The sequence below is a fragment of the Triturus cristatus genome, chromosome 8, assembly GCF_964204655.1.
Source record: "Triturus cristatus chromosome 8, aTriCri1.1, whole genome shotgun sequence".
Classification (NCBI taxonomy): domain Eukaryota; kingdom Metazoa; phylum Chordata; class Amphibia; order Caudata; family Salamandridae; genus Triturus; species Triturus cristatus.
Window position 1 is genome coordinate 55,323,902 of NC_140591.1, and position 16,082 is coordinate 55,339,983.

At 37.6% G+C, this 16,082-nt stretch overlaps 9 non-coding genes across 9 annotated transcripts; all 9 read right to left on the reverse strand.

The window, feature by feature from the left end:
- Window positions 1-1,028: 1,028 nt before the first annotated feature.
- On the reverse strand, window positions 1,029-1,101 carry TRNAF-GAA (transfer RNA phenylalanine (anticodon GAA)). The gene has a single exon. It is a non-coding gene; the product is annotated as a tRNA-Phe (tRNA).
- Window positions 1,102-2,777: 1,676 nt separating this feature from the next.
- Window positions 2,778-2,850, reverse strand: TRNAF-GAA (transfer RNA phenylalanine (anticodon GAA)). The gene has a single exon. It is a non-coding gene; the product is annotated as a tRNA-Phe (tRNA).
- Window positions 2,851-3,944: 1,094 nt separating this feature from the next.
- Window positions 3,945-4,017, reverse strand: TRNAF-GAA (transfer RNA phenylalanine (anticodon GAA)). The gene has a single exon. It is a non-coding gene; the product is annotated as a tRNA-Phe (tRNA).
- A 1,676-nt stretch (window positions 4,018-5,693) lies between these two features.
- On the reverse strand, window positions 5,694-5,766 carry TRNAF-GAA (transfer RNA phenylalanine (anticodon GAA)). Its single transcript has one exon. It is a non-coding gene; the product is annotated as a tRNA-Phe (tRNA).
- A 2,854-nt stretch (window positions 5,767-8,620) lies between these two features.
- Window positions 8,621-8,693, reverse strand: TRNAF-GAA (transfer RNA phenylalanine (anticodon GAA)). Its single transcript has one exon. It is a non-coding gene; the product is annotated as a tRNA-Phe (tRNA).
- Window positions 8,694-11,539: 2,846 nt separating this feature from the next.
- On the reverse strand, window positions 11,540-11,612 carry TRNAF-GAA (transfer RNA phenylalanine (anticodon GAA)). Its single transcript has one exon. It is a non-coding gene; the product is annotated as a tRNA-Phe (tRNA).
- Window positions 11,613-12,709: 1,097 nt separating this feature from the next.
- On the reverse strand, window positions 12,710-12,782 carry TRNAF-GAA (transfer RNA phenylalanine (anticodon GAA)). Its single transcript has one exon. It is a non-coding gene; the product is annotated as a tRNA-Phe (tRNA).
- Window positions 12,783-14,458: 1,676 nt separating this feature from the next.
- Window positions 14,459-14,531, reverse strand: TRNAF-GAA (transfer RNA phenylalanine (anticodon GAA)). Its single transcript has one exon. It is a non-coding gene; the product is annotated as a tRNA-Phe (tRNA).
- A 1,097-nt stretch (window positions 14,532-15,628) lies between these two features.
- TRNAF-GAA (transfer RNA phenylalanine (anticodon GAA)) lies at window positions 15,629-15,701 on the reverse strand. Its single transcript has one exon. It is a non-coding gene; the product is annotated as a tRNA-Phe (tRNA).
- Window positions 15,702-16,082: the final 381 nt, after the last annotated feature.

Genomic DNA, 16,082 nt, shown 5'->3' on the forward strand with positions numbered 1-16,082 from the left:
TTTCAATCTGAGGTTAGAGCTGTGTTTTAATGTGTCCTGCATTGTTCAGCAGCTAACTGGTGAAATGGGTGAGTAGCGTTTTTGGGATAAATGTTAGGTTGTTTTTCTTTTAAAACTCTGAGTGGACCAGCACTGTATTACACAGACGTATGTCGCCTGAGTAGGTAAGCTATGTCATCTCAATACTGACAACTTTGTTCAAGGAGAAGTGAAAGCTGATGCAGACAAGAGTTTACTTTGAAAAAAGTATAAAATGGGATAAATTCGTCATCAAAGTTGATGGCAAGAGAGGTGGAAGCAAGTTTAGAAGGAGGACAGAAAGACAACTTTTTGTTGAAGTTATCATGTTGTTGATCAGTTGATAAAATATTTTGAGAAATAAAGAAAAAAAAACTAGAGCTGATTTCAAGAAATATTTTGCAAGAATGTAGGATCCCCTCGCACTGTGCTGAAAGTCAGGATTGAATCAGGTACCTTAAGCTCTTCAGTCTAACGATCTCCCAACTGAGATATTTCAGCCAAAAAGTCCCTGTGGCCTCCTGATGTATTATTAATAATTGTAGACGATACATACAGAACCTGGTCATTCTATTTTCGTTTATAGTTATGTGTTAAAGTGTCCAGTATCATTCAGCAGGTAACTTGGTCTGATGAGTGAATATCCTTTTTAGGGGACAAGGTAGGTAGAATTTTTTTTTCTAAACTCTGAATTGACTTATACTCTGAAACACAGACCTATATGGCCAGGGTGTACAAGCTATGTCATCTGACTACTGACAGTTTTGTATAAGGGGAATTGGAGGCTGATGCAGGCAAAGCTTTACTTTAAAATAAAGCAAGAAGTTGCAAATAAATGAGGCATAGTTGAATACAAGAGAGGTGGAAGCAAGTTTGAAAGGAAGACGGAAAGTAAATAATATGTTGAATTGATTGTGTTGTTGATCAGATTGATAAAAGGTTTTGATAAAGAAGAGCGTTGATTTAACTCCAAACAGCTTTTGTGACATGAAAAGCAGAAGTTGAAATTGTGCCGAAACCCGGGATTGAACCAGGGACCTTTAGATCTTCAGTCTAACGCTCTCCCAGCTGAGCTATTTCGGCCTGCTGGTAGTTTGGGTCTTCATCCTTTCTTTTAAACTTCCCAAGAAAATAGATGCTCAACCTCATGCTAGAGCTATGTTTTAAGATGTCCTGTATCATTCATCACTTAACGGGTGCAATAGGTAAATAGCATTTTTCGGATCCAGGTTAGGTAGCTTTTGTTTTTTACTCTGAATGGACTAGCACCATATTACACAGAGGTATTTGGCCTGAGTAGGTAAGCTATGTCATCTGAATACTGAAATCTGTGTTTAAGGAGAAGTGGAAGCTGATGCAGACAAGAGTTTACTTTACAAAAAAGCATGAAATAGGAAACATTTGTAGTCGAAGCTGAATGCAAGAGAGGTGGAAGCAAATTTAGAAGGAGGACAGAAAGACAATTCTATGTTGAATTGATCATGTTGTCGATCAGTTGATCAAATATTTTGATAAATAAAGAAAGAAAAACTTGAGCTGATACCAAGAAATATTTTGTGAGAAGCAAGAAACCTCTCAGACTTTTCCGAAACCCAGCATTGAACAAGGGACTTTTAGATTTTCAATCTAACACTCTCCCAACTGAGCTATTTCATCCAGCTGGCCATTTTGGCTTTCTGTTGTATTTTTGATAATTGTTAAAGATAAATGCAGACCCTGGTCATTCTATCTGCATGTGCAGTTATGTGTTAAATTGTCCAATATTATTCAGCAGCTAAATTGGTCTGATGGGTGAATTTCCTTTTTAGGAGCCAAGTTAGTTAGAAGATGTTTGTAAACTATGAATGGACTTATACTCAGACACACAGACCTATATGGCGAGGGTAGGCAAACTAGGTCATCTGACTACTAACAGTTTTGTATAAGGGGAACTCGAGGCTGATGCAGGCAAAGCTTTACTTTCAATTAAAGGAAGAATTGGCAAATAAAGCAGGTAAAGTTGAATACAAGAGAGGTGGAAGCAAGTTTGACAGAAAGACAGAATGTAAAAAATATGTTGAAATGGTTGTCTTATCGATCAGCTTGATAAAAGGTTTTGATCATTATAAACAACGTCAATATGAGTTGACTCCAAATAGCATTTGTGGCATGCAAAGCAGAAGTTCAAAATGTGCCTAAACCCGGGATTGAACCAGGGACCTTTAGATCTTCAGTCTACTGCTCTCCCAACTGAGCTATTTCATCCAGCTGGCAATTTTGGCTTTCTGTTGTATTTTTTATAATTGTTAAAGAAAAATGCAGAACCTGGTCACTCTATCTGCATGTGCAGTTATGTGTTAAATTGTCCAGTATTATTCAGTAGCTAAATTGGTCTGATGGGTGAATTTCCTTTTTAGGAGCCAAGTTAGTTAGATGATGTTTGTAAACTATGAATGGACTTATACTCAGAAACACAGACCTATATGGCGAGGGTCGGCAAGCTAGGTCATCTGACTACTAACAGTTTTGTATAAGGGGAACTGGAGGCTGATGCAGGCAAAGCTTTACTTTCAATTAAAGGAAGAATTGGGAAATAAAGGAGGCAAAGTTGAATACAAGAGAGGTGGAAGCAAGTTTGAAAGAAAGACAGAAAGTAAATAATATGTTGAATTAATTGTATTGTCGATTATCTTGATAAAAGGTTTTGATCATTATAAACAAAGTCAATATGAGTTGACTCAAAATAGTCTTTGTGGCATGCAAAGCAGAAGTTCAAAATGTGCCGAAACCCGGGATCGAACCAGGGACCTTTAGATCTTCAGTCTAACGCTCTCCCAACTGAGCTATTTCGGCCTGCCAGCAGCTATAGTATTCAGCCTCTTTTTTTGAACAATCCCAGAACAGAGATGCAGAACCTGGATTTTCAATCTGAGGTTAGAGCTGTGTTTTAATGTGTCCTGCATTGTTCAGCAGCTAACTGGTGAAAGGGTGAGTAGCGTTTTTGGGATAAATGTTAGGTCGTTTTTCTTTTAAAACTCTAAGTGGACCAGCACTGTATTACACAGACGTATGTCGCCTGAGTAGGTAAGCTATGTCATCTCAATACTGACAACTTTGTTCAAGGAGAAGTGAAAGCTGATGCAGACAAGAGTTTACTTTGAAAAAAGTATAAAATGGGATAAATTCGTCATCAAAGTTGATGGCAAGAGAGGTGGAAGCAAGTTTAGAAGGAGGACAGAAAGACAACTTTTTGTTGAAGTTATCATGTTGTTGATCAGTTGATAAAATATTTTGAGAAATAAAAAAAAAAAACTAGAGCTGATTTCAAGAAATATTTTGCAAGAATGTAGGATCCCCTCGCACTGTGCTGAAAGTCAGGATTGAATCAGGTACCTTAAGCTCTTCAGTCTAACGATCTCCCAACTGAGATATTTCAGCCAACAAGTCCCTGTGGCCTCCTGATGTATTATTAATAATTGTAGACGATACATACAGAACCTGGTCATTCTATTTTCGTTTATAGTTATGTGTTAAAGTGTCCAGTATCATTCAGCAGGTAACTTGGTCTGATGAGTGAATATCCTTTTTAGGGGACAAGGTAGGTAGAATTTTTTTTTCTAAACTCTGAATTGACTTATACTCTGAAACACAGACCTATATGGCCAGGGTGTACAAGCTATGTCATCTGACTACTGACAGTTTTGTATAAGGGGAACTGGAGGCTGATGCAGGCAAAGCTTTACTTTAAAATAAAGCAAGAAGTTGCAAATAAATGAGGCATAGTTGAATACAAGAGAGGTGGAAGCAAGTTTGAAAGGAAGACAGAAAGTAAATAATATGTTGAATTGATTGTGTTGTTGATCAGATTGATAAAAGGTTTTGATAAAGAAGAGCGTTGATTTAACTCCAAACAGCTTTTGTGACATGAAAAGCAGAAGTTGAAATTGTGCCGAAACCCGGGATTGAACCAGGGACCTTTAGATCTTCAGTCTAACGCTCTCCCAACTGAGCTATTTCGGCCTGCTGGTAGTTTGGGTCTTCATCCTTTCTTTTAAACTTCCCAAGAAAATAGATGCTCAACCTCATGCTAGAGCTATGTTTTAAGATGTCCTGTATCATTCACCAGTTAACGGGTGCAATAGGTAAATAGCATTTTTCGGATCCAGGTTAGGTAGCTTTTGTTTTTTACTCTGAATGGACTAGCACCATATTACACAGAGGTATTTGGCCTGAGTAGGTAAGCTATGTCATCTGAATACTGAAATCTGTGTTCAAGGAGAAGTGGAAGCTGATGCAGACAAGAGTTTACTTTACAAAAAAGCATGAAATAGGAAACATTTGTAGTCGAAGCTGAATGCAAGAGAGGTGGAAGCAAATTTAGAAGGAGGACAGAAAGACAATTCTATGTTGAATTGATCATGTTGTCGATCAGTTGATCAAATATTTTGATAAATAAAGAAAGAAAAACTTGAGCTGATACCAAGAAATATTTTGTGAGAAGCAAGAAACCTCTCAGACTTTTCCGAAACCCAGCATTGAACAAGGGACTTTTAGATTTTCAATCTAACACTCTCCCAACTGAGCTATTTCATCCAGCTGGCCATTTTGGCTTTCTGTTGTATTTTTAATAATTGTTAAAGATAAATGCAGACCCTGGTCATTCTATCTGCATGTGCAGTTATGTGTTAAATTGTCCAATATTATTCAGCAGCTAAATTGGTCTGATGGGTGAATTTCCTTTTTAGGAGCCAAGTTAGTTAGAAGATGTTTGTAAACTATGAATGGACTTATACTCAGACACACAGACCTATATGGCGAGGGTAGGCAAACTAGGTCATCTGACTACTAACAGTTTTGTATAAGGGGAACTCGAGGCTGATGCAGGCAAAGCTTTACTTTCAATTAAAGGAAGAATTGGCAAATAAAGCAGGTAAAGTTGAATACAAGAGAGGTGGAAGCAAGTTTGACAGAAAGACAGAATGTAAAAAATATGTTGAAATGGTTGTCTTATCGATCAGCTTGATAAATGGTTTTGATCATTATAAACAACGTCAATATGAGTTGACTCCAAATAGCATTTGTGGCATGCAAAGCAGAAGTTCAAAACGTGCCTAAACCCGGGATTGAACCAGGGACCTTTAGATCTTCAGTCTACTGCTCTACCAACTGAGCTATTTCATCCAGCTGGCAATTTTGGCTTTCTGTTGTATTTTTTATAATTGTTAAAGAAAAATGCAGAACCTGGTCACTCTATCTGCATGTGCAGTTATGTGTTAAATTGTCCAGTATTATTCAGTAGCTAAATTGGTCTGATGGGTGAATTTCCTTTTTAGGAGCCAAGTTAGTTAGATGATGTTTGTAAACTATGAATGGACTTATACTCAGAAACACAGACCTATATGGCGAGGGTCGGCAAGCTAGGTCATCTTACTACTAACAGTTTTGTATAAGGGGAACTGGAGGCTGATGCAGGCAAAGCTTTACTTTCAATTAAAGGAAGAATTGGGAAATAAAGGAGGCAAAGTTGAATACAAGAGAGGTGGAAGCAAGTTTGAAAGAAAGACAGAAAGTAAATAATATGTTGAATTAATTGTATTGTCGATTATCTTGATAAAAGGTTTTGATCATTATAAACAAAGTCAATATGAGTTGACTCAAAATAGTCTTTGTAGCATGCAAAGCAGAAGTTCAAAATGTGCCGAAACCCGGGATCAAACCAGGGACCTTTAGATCTTCAGTCTAACGCTCTCCCAACTGAGCTATTTCGGCCTGCCAGCAGCTATAGTATTCAGCCTCTTTTTTTGAACAATCCCAGAACAGAGATGCAGAACCTGGATTTTCAATCTGAGGTTAGAGCTGTGTTTTAATGTGTCCTGCATTGTTCAGCAGCTAACTGGTGAAAGGGTGAGTAGCGTTTTTGGGATAAATGTTAGGTCGTTTTTCTTTTAAAACTCTAAGTGGACCAGCACTGTATTACACAGACGTATGTCGCCTGAGTAGGTAAGCTATGTCATCTCAATACTGACAACTTTGTTCAAGGAGAAGTGAAAGCTGATGCAGACAAGAGTTTACTTTGAAAAAAGTATAAAATGGGATAAATTTGTCATCAAAGTTGATGGCAAGAGAGGTGGAAGCAAGTTTAGAAGGAGGACAGAAAGACAACTTTTTGTTGAAGTTATCATGTTGTTGATCAGTTGATAAAATATTTTGAGAAATAAAGGAAAAAAAACCTAGAGCTGATTTCAAGAAATATTTTGCAAGAATGTAGGATCCCCTCGCACTGTGCTGAAAGTCAGGATTGAATCAGGTACCTTAAGCTCTTCAGTCTAACGATCTCCCAACTGAGATATTTCAGCCAACAAGTCCCTGTGGCCTCCTGATGTATTATTAATAATTGTAGACGATACATACAGAACCTGGTCATTCTATTTTCGTTTATAGTTATGTGTTAAAGTGTCCAGTATCATTCAGCAGGTAACTTGGTCTGATGAGTGAATATCCTTTTTAGGGGACAATGTAGGTAGAATTTTTTTTTCTAAACTCTGAATTGACTTATACTCTGAAACACAGACCTATATGGCCAGGGTGTACAAGCTATGTCATCTGACTACTGACAGTTTTGTATAAGGGGAATTGGAGGCTGATGCAGGCAAAGCTTTACTTTAAAATAAAGCAAGAAGTTTCAAATAAATGAGGCATAGTTGAATACAAGAGAGGTGGAAGCAAGTTTGAAAGGAAGACAGAAAGTAAATAATATGTTGAATTGATTGTGTTGTTGATCAGATTGATAAAAGGTTTTGATAAAGAAGAGCGTTGATTTAACTCCAAACAGCTTTTGTGACATGAAAAGCAGAAGTTGAAATTGTGCCGAAACCCGGGATTGAGCCAGGGACCTTTAGATCTTCAGTCTAACGCTCTCCCAACTGAGCTATTTCTGCCTGCTGGTAGTTTGGGTCTTCATCCTTTCTTTTAAACTTCCCAAGAAAATAGATGCTCAACCTCATGCTAGAGCTATGTTTTAAGATGTCCTGTATCATTCATCAGTTAACGGGTGCAATAGGTAAATAGCATTTTTCGGATCCAGGTTAGGTAGCTTTTGTTTTTTACTCTGAATGGACTAGCACCATATTACACAGAGGTATTTGGCCTGAGTAGGTAAGCTATGTCATCTGAATACTGAAATCTGTGTTCAAGGAGAAGTGGAAGCTGATGCAGACAAGAGTTTACTTTACAAAAAAGCATGAAATAGGAAACATTTGTAGTCGAAGCTGAATGCAAGAGAGGTGGAAGCAAATTTAGAAGGAGGACAGAAAGACAATTCTATGTTGAATTGATCATGTTGTCGATCAGTTGATCAAATATTTTGATAAATAAAGAAAGAAAAACTTGAGCTGATACCAAGAAATATTTTGTGAGAAGCAAGAAACCTCTCAGACTTTTCCGAAACCCAGCATTGAACAAGGGACTTTTAGATTTTCAATCTAACACTCTCCCAACTGAGCTATTTCATCCAGCTGGCCATTTTGGCTTTCTGTTGTATTTTTTGTATTTTTGATAATTGTTAAAGATAAATGCAGACCCTGGTCATTCTATCTGCATGTGCAGTTATGTGTTAAATTGTCCAATATTATTCAGCAGCTAAATTGGTCTGATGGGTGAATTTCCTTTTTAGGAGCCAAGTTAGTTAGAAGATGTTTGTAAACTATGAATGGACTTATACTCAGACACACAGACCTATATGGCGAGGGTAGGCAAACTAGGTCATCTGACTACTAACAGTTTTGTATAAGGGGAACTCGAGGCTGATGCAGGCAAAGCTTTACTTTCAATTAAAGGAAGAATTGGCAAATAAAGCAGGTAAAGTTGAATACAAGAGAGGTGGAAGCAAGTTTGACAGAAAGACAGAATGTAAAAAATATGTTGAAATGGTTGTCTTATCGATCAGCTTGATAAAAGGTTTTGATCATTATAAACAACGTCAATATGAGTTGACTCCAAATAGCATTTGTGGCATGCAAAGCAGAAGTTCAAAATGTGCCTAAACCCGGGATTGAACCAGGGACCTTTAAATCTTCAGTCTACTGCTCTCCCAACTGAGCTATTTCATCCAGCTGGCAATTTTGGCTTTCTGTTGTATTTTTTATAATTGTTAAAGATAAATGCAGAACCTGGTCACTCTATCTGCATGTGCAGTTATGTGTTAAATTGTCCAGTATTATTCAGTAGCTAAATTGGTCTGATGGGTGAATTTCCTTTTTAGGAGCCAAGTTAGTTAGATGATGTTTGTAAACTATGAATGGACTTATACTCAGAAACACAGACCTATATGGCGAGGGTCGGCAAGCTAGGTCATCTGACTACTAACAGTTTTGTATAAGGGGAACTGGAGGCTGATGCAGGCAAAGCTTTACTTTCAATTAAAGGAAGAATTGGGAAATAAAGGAGGCAAAGTTGAATACAAGAGAGGTGGAAGCAAGTTTGAAAGAAAGACAGAAAGTAAATAATATGTTGAATTAATTGTATTGTCGATTATCTTGATAAAAGGTTTTGATCATTATAAACAAAGTCAATATGAGTTGACTCAAAATAGTCTTTGTGGCATGCAAAGCAGAAGTTCAAAATGTGCCGAAACCCGGGATCGAACCAGGGACCTTTAGATCTTCAGTCTAACGCTCTCCCAACTGAGCTATTTCAGCCTGCCAGCAGCTATAGTATTCAGCCTCTTTTTTTGAACAATCCCAGAACAGAGATGCAGAACCTGGATTTTCAATCTGAGGTTAGAGCTGTGTTTTAATGTGTCCTGCATTGTTCAGCAGCTAACTGGTGAAATGGGTGAGTAGCGTTTTTGGGATAAATGTTAGGTCGTTTTTCTTTTAAAACTCTAAGTGGACCAGCACTGTATTACACAGACGTATGTCGCCTGAGTAGGTAAGCTATGTCATCTCAATACTGACAACTTTGTTCAAGGAGAAGTGAAAGCTGATGCAGACAAGAGTTTGCTTTGAAAAAAGTATAAAATGGGATAAATTCGTCATCAAAGCTGATGGCAAGAGAGGTGGAAGCAAGTTTAGAAGGAGGACAGAAAGACAACTTTTTGTTGAAGTTATCATGTTGTTGATCAGTTGATAAAATATTTTGAGAAATAAAGAAAAAAAAACCTAGAGCTGATTTCAAGAAATATTTTGCAAGAATGTAGGATCCCCTCGCACTGTGCTGAAAGTCAGGATTGAATCAGGTACCTTAAGCTCTTCAGTCTAACGATCTCCCAACTGAGATATTTCAGCCAACAAGTCCCTGTGGCCTCCTGATGTATTATTAATAATTGTAGACGATACATACAGAACCTGGTCATTCTATTTTCGTTTATAGTTATGTGTTAAAGTGTCCAGTATCATTCAGCAGGTAACTTGGTCTGATGAGTGAATATCCTTTTTAGGGGACAATGTAGGTAGAATTTTTTTTTCTAAACTCTGAATTGACTTATACTCTGAAACACAGACCTATATGGCCAGGGTGTACAAGCTATGTCATCTGACTACTGACAGTTTTGTATAAGGGGAATTGGAGGCTGATGCAGGCAAAGCTTTACTTTAAAATAAAGCAAGAAGTTTCAAATAAATGAGGCATAGTTGAATACAAGAGAGGTGGAAGCAAGTTTGAAAGGAAGACAGAAAGTAAATAATATGTTGAATTGATTGTGTTGTTGATCAGATTGATAAAAGGTTTTGATAAAGAAGAGCGTTGATTTAACTCCAAACAGCTTTTGTGACATGAAAAGCAGAAGTTGAAATTGTGCCGAAACCCGGGATTGAGCCAGGGACCTTTAGATCTTCAGTCTAACGCTCTCCCAACTGAGCTATTTCTGCCTGCTGGTAGTTTGGGTCTTCATCCTTTCTTTTAAACTTCCCAAGAAAATAGATGCTCAACCTCATGCTAGAGCTATGTTTTAAGATGTCCTGTATCATTCATCAGTTAACGGGTGCAATAGGTAAATAGCATTTTTCGGATCCAGGTTAGGTAGCTTTTGTTTTTTACTCTGAATGGACTAGCACCATATTACACAGAGGTATTTGGCCTGAGTAGGTAAGCCATGTCATCTGAATACTGAAATCTGTGTTCAAGGAGAAGTGGAAGCTGATGCAGACAAGAGTTTACTTTACAAAAAAGCATGAAATAGGAAACATTTGTAGTCGAAGCTGAATGCAAGAGAGGTGGAAGCAAATTTAGAAGGAGGACAGAAAGACAATTCTATGTTGAATTGATCATGTTGTCGATCAGTTGATCAAATATTTTGATAAATAAAGAAAGAAAAACTTGAGCTGATACCAAGAAATATTTTGTGAGAAGCAAGAAACCTCTCAGACTTTTCCGAAACCCAGCATTGAACAAGGGACTTTTAGATTTTCAATCTAACACTCTCCCAACTGAGCTATTTCATCCAGCTGGCCATTTTGGCTTTCTGTTGTATTTTTGATAATTGTTAAAGATAAATGCAGACCCTGGTCATTCTATCTGCATGTGCAGTTATGTGTTAAATTGTCCAATATTATTCAGCAGCTAAATTGGTCTGATGGGTGAATTTCCTTTTTAGGAGCCAAGTTAGTTAGAAGATGTTTGTAAACTATGAATGGACTTATACTCAGACACACAGACCTATATGGCGAGGGTAGGCAAACTAGGTCATCTGACTACTAACAGTTTTGTATAAGGGGAACTCGAGGCTGATGCAGGCAAAGCTTTACTTTCAATTAAAGGAAGAATTGGCAAATAAAGCAGGTAAAGTTGAATACAAGAGAGGTGGAAGCAAGTTTGACAGAAAGACAGAATGTAAAAAATATGTTGAAATGGTTGTCTTATCGATCAGCTTGATAAAAGGTTTTGATCATTATAAACAACGTCAATATGAGTTGACTCCAAATAGCATTTGTGGCATGCAAAGCAGAAGTTCAAAATGTGCCTAAACCCGGGATTGAACCAGGGACCTTTAAATCTTCAGTCTACTGCTCTCCCAACTGAGCTATTTCATCCAGCTGGCAATTTTGGCTTTCTGTTGTATTTTTTATAATTGTTAAAGATAAATGCAGAACCTGGTCACTCTATCTGCATGTGCAGTTATGTGTTAAATTGTCCAGTATTATTCAGTAGCTAAATTGGTCTGATGGGTGAATTTCCTTTTTAGGAGCCAAGTTAGTTAGATGATGTTTGTAAACTATGAATGGACTTATACTCAGAAACACAGACCTATATGGCGAGGGTCGGCAAGCTAGGTCATCTGACTACTAACAGTTTTGTATAAGGGGAACTGGAGGCTGATGCAGGCAAAGCTTTACTTTCAATTAAAGGAAGAATTGGGAAATAAAGGAGGCAAAGTTGAATACAAGAGAGGTGGAAGCAAGTTTGAAAGAAAGACAGAAAGTAAATAATATGTTGAATTAATTGTATTGTCGATTATCTTGATAAAAGGTTTTGATCATTATAAACAAAGTCAATATGAGTTGACTCAAAATAGTCTTTGTGGCATGCAAAGCAGAAGTTCAAAATGTGCCGAAACCCGGGATCGAACCAGGGACCTTTAGATCTTCAGTCTAACGCTCTCCCAACTGAGCTATTTCAGCCTGCCAGCAGCTATAGTATTCAGCCTCTTTTTTTGAACAATCCCAGAACAGAGATGCAGAACCTGGATTTTCAATCTGAGGTTAGAGCTGTGTTTTAATGTGTCCTGCATTGTTCAGCAGCTAACTGGTGAAATGGGTGAGTAGCGTTTTTGGGATAAATGTTAGGTCGTTTTTCTTTTAAAACTCTAAGTGGACCAGCACTGTATTACACAGACGTATGTCGCCTGAGTAGGTAAGCTATGTCATCTCAATACTGACAACTTTGTTCAAGGAGAAGTGAAAGCTGATGCAGACAAGAGTTTGCTTTGAAAAAAGTATAAAATGGGATAAATTCGTCATCAAAGCTGATGGCAAGAGAGGTGGAAGCAAGTTTAGAAGGAGGACAGAAAGACAACTTTTTGTTGAAGTTATCATGTTGTTGATCAGTTGATAAAATATTTTGAGAAATAAAGAAAAAAAAACCTAGAGCTGATTTCAAGAAATATTTTGCAAGAATGTAGGATCCCCTCGCACTGTGCTGAAAGTCAGGATTGAATCAGGTACCTTAAGCTCTTCAGTCTAACGATCTCCCAACTGAGATATTTCAGCCAACAAGTCCCTGTGGCCTCCTGATGTATTATTAATAATTGTAGACGATACATACAGAACCTGGTCATTCTATTTTCGTTTATAATTATGTGTTAAAGTGTCCAGTATCATTCAGCAGGTAACTTGGTCTGATGAGTGAATATCCTTTTTAGGGGACAATGTAGGTAGAATTTTTTTTTCTAAACTCTGAATTGACTTATACTCTGAAACACAGACCTATATGGCCAGGGTGTACAAGCTATGTCATCTGACTACTGACAGTTTTGTATAAGGGGAATTGGAGGCTGATGCAGGCAAAGCTTTACTTTAAAATAAAGCAAGAAGTTTCAAATAAATGAGGCATAGTTGAATACAAGAGAGGTGGAAGCAAGTTTGAAAGGAAGACAGAAAGTAAATAATATGTTGAATTGATTGTGTTGTTGATCAGATTGATAAAAGGTTTTGATAAAGAAGAGCGTTGATTTAACTCCAAACAGCTTTTGTGACATGAAAAGCAGAAGTTGAAATTGTGCCGAAACCCGGGATTGAACCAGGGACCTTTAGATCTTCAGTCTAACGCTCTCCCAACTGAGCTATTTCGGCCTGCTGGTAGTTTGGGTCTTCATCCTTTCTTTTAAACTTCCCAAGAAAATAGATGCTCAACCTCATGCTAGAGCTATGTTTTAAGATGTCCTGTATCATTCATCAGTTAACGGGTGCAATAGGTAAATAGCATTTTTCGGATCCAGGTTAGGTAGCTTTTGTTTTTTACTCTGAATGGACTAGCACCATATTACACAGAGGTATTTGGCCTGAGTAGGTAAGCTATGTCATCTGAATACTGAAATCTGTGTTCAAGGAGAAGTGGAAGCTGATGCAGACAAGAGTTTACTTTACAAAAAAGCATGAAATAGGAAACATTTGTAGTCGAAGCTGAATGCAAGAGAGGTGGAAGCAAATTTAGAAGGAGGACAGAAAGACAATTCTATGTTGAATTGATCATGTTGTCGATCAGTTGATCAAATATTTTGATAAATAAAGAAAGAAAAACTTGAGCTGATACCAAGAAATATTTTGTGAGAAGCAAGAAACCTCTCAGACTTTTCCGAAACCCAGCATTGAACAAGGGACTTTTAGATTTTCAATCTAACACTCTCCCAACTGAGCTATTTCATCCAGCTGGCCATTTTGGCTTTCTGTTGTATTTTTGATAATTGTTAAAGATAAATGCAGACCCTGGTCATTCTATCTGCATGTGCAGTTATGTGTTAAATTGTCCAATATTATTCAGCAGCTAAATTGGTCTGATGGGTGAATTTCCTTTTTAGGAGCCAAGTTACTTAGAAGATGTTTGTAAACTATGAATGGACTTATACTCAGACACACAGACCTATATGGCGAGGGTAGGCAAACTAGGTCATCTGACTACTAACAGTTTTGTATAAGGGGAACTCGAGGCTGATGCAGGCAAAGCTTTACTTTCAATTAAAGGAAGAATTGGCAAATAAAGCAGGTAAAGTTGAATACAAGAGAGGTGGAAGCAAGTTTGACAGAAAGACAGAATGTAAAAAATATGTTGAAATGGTTGTCTTATCGATCAGCTTGATAAAAGGTTTTGATCATTATAAACAACGTCAATATGAGTTGACTCCAAATAGCATTTGTGGCATGCAAAGCAGAAGTTCAAAATGTGCCTAAACCCGGGATTGAACCAGGGACCTTTAAATCTTCAGTCTACTGCTCTCCCAACTGAGCTATTTCATCCAGCTGGCAATTTTGGCTTTCTGTTGTATTTTTTATAATTGTTAAAGATAAATGCAGAACCTGGTCACTCTATCTGCATGTGCAGTTATGTGTTAAATTGTCCAGTATTATTCAGTAGCTAAATTGGTCTGATGGGTGAATTTCCTTTTTAGGAGCCAAGTTAGTTAGATGATGTTTGTAAACTATGAATGGACTTATACTCAGAAACACAGACCTATATGGCGAGGGTCGGCAAGCTAGGTCATCTGACTACTAACAGTTTTGTATAAGGGGAACTGGAGGCTGATGCAGGCAAAGCTTTACTTTCAATTAAAGGAAGAATTGGGAAATAAAGGAGGCAAAGTTGAATACAAGAGAGGTGGAAGCAAGTTTGAAAGAAAGACAGAAAGTAAATAATATGTTGAATTAATTGTATTGTCGATTATCTTGATAAAAGGTTTTGATCATTATAAACAAAGTCAATATGAGTTGACTCAAAATAGTCTTTGTGGCATGCAAAGCAGAAGTTCAAAATGTGCCGAAACCCGGGATCGAACCAGGGACCTTTAGATCTTCAGTCTAACGCTCTCCCAACTGAGCTATTTCAGCCTGCCAGCAGCTATAGTATTCAGCCTCTTTTTTTGAACAATCCCAGAACAGAGATGCAGAACCTGGATTTTCAATCTGAGGTTAGAGCTGTGTTTTAATGTGTCCTGCATTGTTCAGCAGCTAACTGGTGAAATGGGTGAGTAGCGTTTTTGGGATAAATGTTAGGTCGTTTTTCTTTTAAAACTCTAAGTGGACCAGCACTGTATTACACAGACGTATGTCGCCTGAGTAGGTAAGCTATGTCATCTCAATACTGACAACTTTGTTCAAGGAGAAGTGAAAGCTGATGCAGACAAGAGTTTGCTTTGAAAAAAGTATAAAATGGGATAAATTCGTCATCAAAGCTGATGGCAAGAGAGGTGGAAGCAAGTTTAGAAGGAGGACAGAAAGACAACTTTTTGTTGAAGTTATCATGTTGTTGATCAGTTGATAAAATATTTTGAGAAATAAAGAAAAAAAAACCTAGAGCTGATTTCAAGAAATATTTTGCAAGAATGTAGGATCCCCTCGCACTGTGCTGAAAGTCAGGATTGAATCAGGTACCTTAAGCTCTTCAGTCTAACGATCTCCCAACTGAGATATTTCAGCCAACAAGTCCCTGTGGCCTCCTGATGTATTATTAATAATTGTAGACGATACATACAGAACCTGGTTATTCTATTTTCGTTTATAGTTATGTGTTAAAGTGTCCAGTATCATTCAGCAGGTAACTTGGTCTGATGAGTGAATATCCTTTTTAGGGGACAATGTAGGTAGAATTTTTTTTTCTAAACTCTGAATTGACTTATACTCTGAAACACAGACCTATATGGCCAGGGTGTACAAGCTATGTCATCTGACTACTGACAGTTTTGTATAAGGGGAATTGGAGGCTGATGCAGGCAAAGCTTTACTTTAAAATAAAGCAAGAAGTTTCAAATAAATGAGGCATAGTTGAATACAAGAGAGGTGGAAGCAAGTTTGAAAGGAAGACAGAAAGTAAATAATATGTTGAATTGATTGTGTTGTTGATCAGATTGATAAAAGGTTTTGATAAAGAAGAGCGTTGATTTAACTCCAAACAGCTTTTGTGACATGAAAAGCAGAAGTTGAAATTGTGCCGAAACCCGGGATTGAACCAGGGACCTTTAGATCTTCAGTCTAACGCTCTCCCAACTGAGCTATTTCGGCCTGCTGGTAGTTTGGGTCTTCATCCTTTCTTTTAAACTTCCCAAGAAAATAGATGCTCATCCTCATGCTAGAGCTATGTTTTAAGATGTCCTGTATCATTCATCAGTTAACAGGTGCAATAGGTAAATAGCATTTTTCGGATCCAGGTTAGGTAGCTTTTTTTTTTACTCTGAATGGACTAGCACCATATTACACAGAGGTATTTGGCCTGAGTAGGTAAGCTATGTCATCTGAATACTGAAATCTGTGTTCAAGGAGAAGTGGAAGCTGATGCAGACAAGAGTTTACTTTACAAAAAAGCATGAAATAGGAAACATTTGTAGTCGAAGCTGAATGCAAGAGAGGTGGAAGCAAATTTAGAAGGAGGACAGAAAGACAATT